We start from the raw sequence: 7,867 nt of genomic DNA on the forward strand, positions 1-7,867 counted from the left end.
AGATTAAGGAAAATGGTTGCAGGAAATAAAACGTAACATGCAAGTGTGTGCAGGACAAGATGAAAGGAAAAAAAGAAAAGGATTGCTGCCACAGAAAAAAAAAATGAAACAAGAAAGATTGGGGCGCCTCCGGTCTGGTGTTGTGTGAGCTCGGTGGTCGACGAAGCAGATGACATCATGGAAAAGGAAGCAGAAATAACAAAGAAGAAAAGAAAAAAATGAATGACACGATGTGCCGCCTTCGTGCAAGAGTTCTCTTCGGTGATCATTGCGTTCTTTCTCTCCCCTTGCGTTCCGCAGTTGATATTCTTGTCCTCCATCATCGGCGCAAGGAGAGGACATACATCGTGCTTGTTATGTCTACGGTAGTTGTATATCCGACACGAAGAAGTGCTCACGTGGTTAAAGAAAGCGTTGACTAGAGTCTACGGCTGCCGTATAGGGACGTATAGGCCTGGACTCGGTCTCTGTTTGCTATAGAAGACCTGTCTCCGATAACTTATATATTTTCCTCCGCGTACGATACAAGATCAACGAAGGCTGAAGAGAACTAAGGAGAGCCACCCGGAGCAAGATGAAGTAGAAAATACAAAAGTACCATCCACTTCATTCCCTACTAGTATTGCCTACGTCATTGCAGGCCTACCCATACATTGAATATGACTGCGCGTGCCCGAAAGACCGAAATATTGTTTTACCCTCTCTGAAGAGAGTGCATTTATCAAAAGGCAATGTCATCTGTCACACGCGAGACGTTTCCGGGAGCAAGGAGATTTATTGCGATCCCCTAAAGACGATTTCAATGATTCGACCTCGTAGCTGCTGGACGCTGGAGCCAAAGGAAACCATGGGGGTTCTACTGCTCTGACTTCCGGCACTGAAGGTCAAAGTTGTCCTTTGCAAATAGGGAACTGAAATTTGTAAAGACTGAAATTCAATAGCTTTCACCGGTACGCTAGAGTTGCTTTAGTCGATGACTCTTTGACAGCAAACGCAATAGAAGACGATGTGGATAAGGCGCTTGCAGTCTGTAGTTACTTAGTATTGTCAAAAAAATTCCCCTACAATTACGATACGATACTTCCTAATGCGAATTTTGAGCCCATCTGTTTCGGTGTTTTGAATTCGCGATATATTGTGCCAAAAAATTGATTCTGAACGATAGGGTCTAGCCTCTGCTCGGACAGCTCGTTTAGCAGCAGTGGAAGACGAAGCATTTCCACCAGTTGCGTTGCTCATCGTTCAGAAAGAAAGCGTGAACACGGGAACGCGTGGCCAGCGCGGAGCGCATTCTCCAGCGGCGGCGGCGCATGCGAAACAGCGCATGCGCACTGGGTCTGAAGCCTACACCAGCACTTTGTTTCCATAGCACTCGGCGCACGCCTGGTCGCCGCCGTTGAGCATGTCTCCTGCGGCACTCCGCTTTCCACCTCACCCTTTCACCGGACTCTCCTCCTCCGCTTTCCACCTCGCCCTTTCATCGAACTCTCCTCCTCCGCTCTCCTCCTCGCGCTCTCTTCCGTCTCGCCGTCATTCATCTTCCGCTGCGCTACGCGTTCGCTCTTTCATCCTTCGCTGCACTCGTTCGTTCGGTTACGAGGGACACCCATGCTTGCCGAGGGACGTCAACGCTCAAGACGGGAACGGGCGCCTAAGAGGTGCCCTCTGAAGCTCGTGACTACTGAGCCCCTGCTTGGACAGGCGTAGTGCCGCGTGCGTAGTGCTCTTTCATGACGCTATTAGCGTTTCTTGGTGTGCCAATTACTTTTTGCGAAACGATTTCGGCGGAAGTGACGTCACCACGGGTACACCTTTCCATTCTTCGTCCGCATTCAACTTTATACATACTAAGCGTCCTCAAGCAGCTCGTCAGTCGCAGCCCCTGAACTGCCCAACTGTGGTTTCCTGATGCGCAGCCAAACAAAAATGTTTAATGACCGTTAGCTAACAATCTGTATGCCCGCGCATGACAGCCTTTTTTGTTCCCTTGTACGCCTTCCTCGGTGCCCAACCAGCCGCTTCGCGCTCGAAGTGTGAAGTGTTATCCGCATACGGGACATGTTAATGTGTTCCACTCACGGAGCAGACGAGATCATTCAGCAAAACTATAGAGTGTCAGCAACATATTAAAAGCACGAGGAGCAGGCGGAACAGTGAGCGTGACAGAGAGGACATCGACAGCTATAAGAGATCGCAAGGAGCGAAGGCTATAGAACACCGTGATCGCACACTCGTAGGAGCAGCGCAGACGCAGTGATGTACTTGTAAGGCCCAGACGAGAATGAGTGATTTTTTTATATTCTCTTTTTTACGAGAAAAACGTGTCGAAAAAAAAATTGAGTACGTGGACCCCGCAGGATCACCGTACCCCGTCGAAGACGAGAAACGGTGCTATCCATGACGATATCCGTGCGACGGAATCGATCCTATATCGACCCGCAATACTTCCGCGCTCCGAAGTACATACCTCTACGCCTCGGGTATCGCTTGTCGGCATGCATGATTGGGTCGAACGCGTATAACCCCTGCGAGCTCCGACAACACGTCTGCGCTCGTTCGAAGCGTCGCCAGGAGAACTCGGCATCTCATACACATGTGTCGTTGCTACAGCGGCAAGCAATCGCATGCGTTCCTCGCCTCAGACACAGCGCACTTCGGTCGTTATGTTTGCATGTGGATGTATCGATATGCCATGTTTCTGCTTGTGTAGCTTGAAATTTGCCCTGCTACACTGTTCGATGTAAGGAAATTGCCTAGGACAAAGTAACATACACTGGGACCTGGCAGTTGATCCGGTGCTCCTCTCTGCGACAAAAAATGCGCGTGTTGCATCTGTCGATACTGACTAAAGGATTTCAGTTTAGGTATGTCACGTTTGACGCTTGATTGGTTAGCCTAGGTGGCAGATTAAGCTAGTTAGTAATCCTTGGGTGCGGCACAGATCTGCAGCGCGAAGCGGGGATAATGACGACAAAAGACAGAAAAGGGTACAAAATTCCAGCTGAGGCTTTCTGCGAAGTTCGTTATAGTGGCTAACAAAAGATATCGCAAGCAAGAAAACCAGGGACACGCAAAACAGGGAGAAAACAAGGAGAAAAAGTAAATAACCGTTCCACTCTGCGAAGATGAAATGGCTGCGAAAGCTGAGGAGAGTCAAATCTCTCAAACGAACTGCAAAGTGCTTTCGCTACCATTCCATCTTCACAGAGTGGAATTGTGCCCGGGCTCGCGATTGTTGTTTTCGTTCAGCATCGCGGGAACGTTCTTCATCGGTGGTCGTTTCGCGCCGGCGCCGTTTACATTCTCGTTGCTGTTCCCTCCGGCGCTCCTCGTACGCATGTTGTTCTTCGGGTGTACGAACTATACGTGTCTAGCCCATCGGATAACGCAGCTGTTTTTAGCGCCGATACCGCTCCTGCTTATATACGGCGATAAACTTAACGTCACGACAGAAAGCTGAGCTAGTTGGTAAGGATTCATTATGCAAACTTATGTCCACTATGTCCACTTCTCTACTCTTGTGCGGCGTTCGTGTTGTCCACTTCTCTACTCTTGTGTCCTGTCTGCACGCCTCACTTCTTTTTTGCATAATTAACGTCACGCTATTTTTCAAGGCGAGCTTTCTAATCTGTTCCGCATTTTGACATCTTCGCCGTCACACTGCACCCGTATGTGATCACACACAAAGCAAACATTGGCCATACCTGGCCCTTGCGCCATTAAACCTCAAACATCATCATCACAAAGCAAACAATGAAACTCATTGCGTGTGGGTTTGTTAAAAATCGCTAAGTCCGTTTCTGTTGTCGGATGCTGAAGAAACTATGGAAGGTTAGTCCTATGCAGCTTTCGCTGTAAAACAAAGTATCTGCAGTGAAACAGGGGCAAATCACAAACGCCTACAGCGCATGCGAGCAATCTCCATAAAACGTGGCTTTATGGCCTACAGGAACATGGGCGGCATGCTCCTGCAGGCGTCACGTTCCCGCGTCATCTCTGCTGTCTGCAAACAATGATGCGAGTGCGGTCGTTTTCGTGTCTATAGCGAAGAAGAGCAACATGAATTTCAAGCAGCGAATGCGATGTGCTGCCCCATTTAGTGCCTGCAATGCGCAATAACAATGTGAGAGTTTGGATTGACGCGCTCCTCAATATCATCGTCGCGTCTCGCCAAACATGAATCTGTTTCGACAGCCCTACGGGATCTCCTCGTAGACAGCAAACTAACTTATTTAATTTAATTTGTAGATTCCTCAAGATCATCGTCGCGTCTCGCCAAACAGAAATCTGTTTCGACATCCCTACGCGATTTCCTTGTAGACAGCAAGCTAAGTTATTTGATTCGATTTGTAGATTGCTGATGCGAAAGCGTCAAATGGCCCATTGAGCGAAAAAAAAAGCAGCGTCTGCAGTCTGTAGCAGCGAAACGGTACCTAAAGTTGCATTAACTGTGACGCCGCATTACGAGCGCGCCTCGACGGAGCAGAGTGGGCGAAAGGGAGCGCCTGCTGTTGTCTTACCGCGCCAGGTGTTACGTGAAGGGAGAGGGCATCGGCCGCAACGCCACGTCATCCACGCTTTCGGAAGCCTGCGCACGGTCCGAATCCTTCTCTCTCGCTCCCACAGGGCTTAGCTGCTGAGCGCGCCTGCGGCCCTTGGTAGCCGCTGCTGCTTCCTCGGTCTCCCGTCGCGCAGGACGTCGCTGGCATGTGGCGTTGGCACCGCAGGCTGCTCAGCGCTTGCTGGCTCGGCAACACGTACCGCTGTGGTGCATTACTCGCAGCGGAAAATTCGAAGGACCGCTAAGCGGCGTTCAATTGGGCATTAATGCTTTCGCATTCTCAACTCATTAAGATGTGCTTAGATGTCCTCGGTATTTCTTATTCTACTTAAATTGAGTGTTTACTTTCAGGACAACTTGAAGAATGATATTCGTGTGTGAGAGTATACTGTTGTTTTTATGCACAATAGACATAAGATTCTGATACTAAAGGCAGATATGTATAAGGTGCACTTCATCTGATTAACTTTATTTTAAAGCGAATCTGAGAACCCCCATGCGCCTCTCTTGCTGACCGTGGCTGCCGCCTGCTGCTGCTGTCTACCCGAATAGGTCACACTCTGCTGCGGGACGGCGGCGCCATCTAGGAGCGATGACTCACACTACTTTGCCCGCAGCAGTAGTAGAGGGGGGAAGCCGGCCTGCGCATGCGAGTCGTTCGCCGCTCGTGTAAATGAGGAGGGGACCGCGACGCCGAGAGCAGCGATGAGACGGGAGCCGCAGCAGATTGCCTCACGTTGCACGTTCGCTGCGCCACCTGGCAACCACATGGACCGCCACATCTTCGCCTCCGAGGGGAGGTCGGGTACCTCAAACAAATGGCGCAGAAAGCCAGCTTGCCTCTTTCAACCCTTGTAACGCTGGTTGTGTTTAAAGGTGCAGTGCATTGCAGAGCTTCTCGTTCGGGTCATCCTTGAGCTTGATGAGAATGTTCGCGTGAACACTGCCGCGTAAGGTTCGCTGTATATTGATTACAACAGGGCCCGTTGGATCTGCTGCACTTTTTGTATTGTTTACATTTGCGTTCTATCCCTCAGTACGTCTCTGCGTGTGCGTGTGGGCATGCATGCGCGTGTATGTGCAAGAGGCAGGGGGAGACGTAGAATTAGTTTCTTCAGTGCGTGTTGTGACAACCAAGACATTGTGTCTTGGGATGCCATAGCTTTGTGACTATGGCGTCGCGCTGCTGGGCTCAAGGTTCCTGGGTTGGTAGCGGTCGCGGTGGTCGCATTTCGATGGAGGTGAAATACAAAAAGGAAACGATTGTGTACTTAGATTTCGGTGCCCGTTAAAAGTAAGTGAGGTACTCAATATTAATGCGGACACCTCCACACTACGGCGTGCCTCATAATCATAAATCATAATCACAATAATCATAATCAGGAATAGCCCTCTCTAACGTTGCTTTCCTTCCCACTTACCTTTTTTTTATGACAACCATATACGGTCTAGTCCAAAGAGACAAATCAATTTCTCGAGGGAAGCGACTGAAAGTGACCTGAATACAACTCCTTTCGAAGCAAGTACGTACAGGCGCACTTCGGTGGCTGCGCACGAGGTTGACCTCAATTAATACTTTGTCGAGGCCAGACGCTGCGAGAACTTGACCTGTCATTCCGCCTTCTGGCGTCGGGGCAATCACAATGCGGAAATTACGCGCGAATAAACTGTGGTCGCCTCGCGTGACAATTCGCGAACGTCGCGCAGGGAGACTCCACACGCAGCGATGTCGCAACATTTCTCCAAAGGTTGGCCCCTAGTAACCGCGGAATACTAACGAACTGCCCCGTGTGGCCACAGCTGGCGCTTGTCGTCTGCGCAGTGCAGACGTTCCAACGACGCTTCGAAATCACCCGCATGCGTTATGAACTTATACGCTACACAGGGCCCTGCAGTTTGCTGCAAGCACCATATGTCAGTGTAAGACGAACTACGTTATTATACGAGCGAGTAGAATAATAGGGGAAGTCAAAGGCTCGTTCTTTTATTAATTAAAACCACATATGAAGCCAATGGACAATGAAGCAAAGGGAAAGGGGATAATAACTGAAAGTGAACATAAATACAACTTGCCGCAAGTGTAAGTCGAATTATCGAACCTATAGATCGAGCTACCGCGGCGCCGGTCCTCCCATATGCCTTTTTGTGGGGTATTTGTGTTACTTAACTGGATCTGACACTGGGAATGTTAGCCAGTGCCACTAAAGACCATGGCGGCACATGTTGATCATTAGGTTTTCATGCTTTGTACGTGCGTGCGTGCGTGCGTGTGCGCGCCCCTCGTTTTTATGCTTTTTTTTCTGACGTGCGGTATTATTTGGTATCGTAGGGGCTCGCTACACTTTTCTCTGCATGTTGGTGCATGCGGGATGCACCCCGTGTCCCGTTTGTGTCGCTTAGTGATGCTTCTTGTGATGCCACCTGTGAAGTCTTGCCCGTGATGAATCCCGTGCCTAATTCTAGCGACTAAAACGCGATATCCACTCCAGCATAGAAGTGGTGACGCAGGCAGAGGCCATATTTCTAGAACAATTGCCGTAACACATAATTTCTTACTAAAATTCACAAAAATAAACGTACGGAATTAGAAGTATTAAGCTTGACTGTGAAGCAATGCAGCAAAGTAGACGTAGCAATTCAGTAAAAAAAAAAAAGGTGATAGAGTTTTAGAAGCGAAGAAAACCAACATGAGAGTCCACATCTCGAGCGAAAATTTCAACATGTCGAGAAAAGTACCGCAAACGTTCTATTCACAAAATAATGGTATCTTCTACGGCCATATGCGATATATCTATTTCGACTAAATGTCTACTATTTAATACATTTTAACTTGGTGCATCGTAGCGTCTCTTTCACTGTAAGTCAGTCTTCTCCGAGTCAGTACCCTTAACGAGGTAAAGCCACCCTTCCGGGGGAAACGTAGGCAGGGTGCTGTCGCCTCAAAAGGCACACCAACATCTTTTCGTGCAACCCACCTTCCAATCGTCCACCTCCTACCGACACGTGATTGAGTGCCCTCCTGCACACCCAACAAAAATCGATAATCAAGATCTGCCCTTCTCTCCCCTCCCCCCTTCCCAACCGAAAAACCCTGGCGCCGGTCCTGCTTCACATACGGAAAGCTTTGCTAGAACGAAATCTAGAAAGACACAGAGACTAACATTTCGAAATAAGTTGTACCAGCACGGTGGTAGGCAGGACGTAATTCCAAACGCGTCTTGCCCTTTTTTACGACTTGTCGACATTACTAAACTTCAACGTTCCGGCGTTCACTTCAAGAAAGAAAAGCCCACAGTACGAGAAAAT

This window comes from Dermacentor albipictus, chromosome 5, assembly GCF_038994185.2.
Source record: "Dermacentor albipictus isolate Rhodes 1998 colony chromosome 5, USDA_Dalb.pri_finalv2, whole genome shotgun sequence".
Lineage (NCBI taxonomy): Eukaryota > Metazoa > Arthropoda > Arachnida > Ixodida > Ixodidae > Dermacentor > Dermacentor albipictus.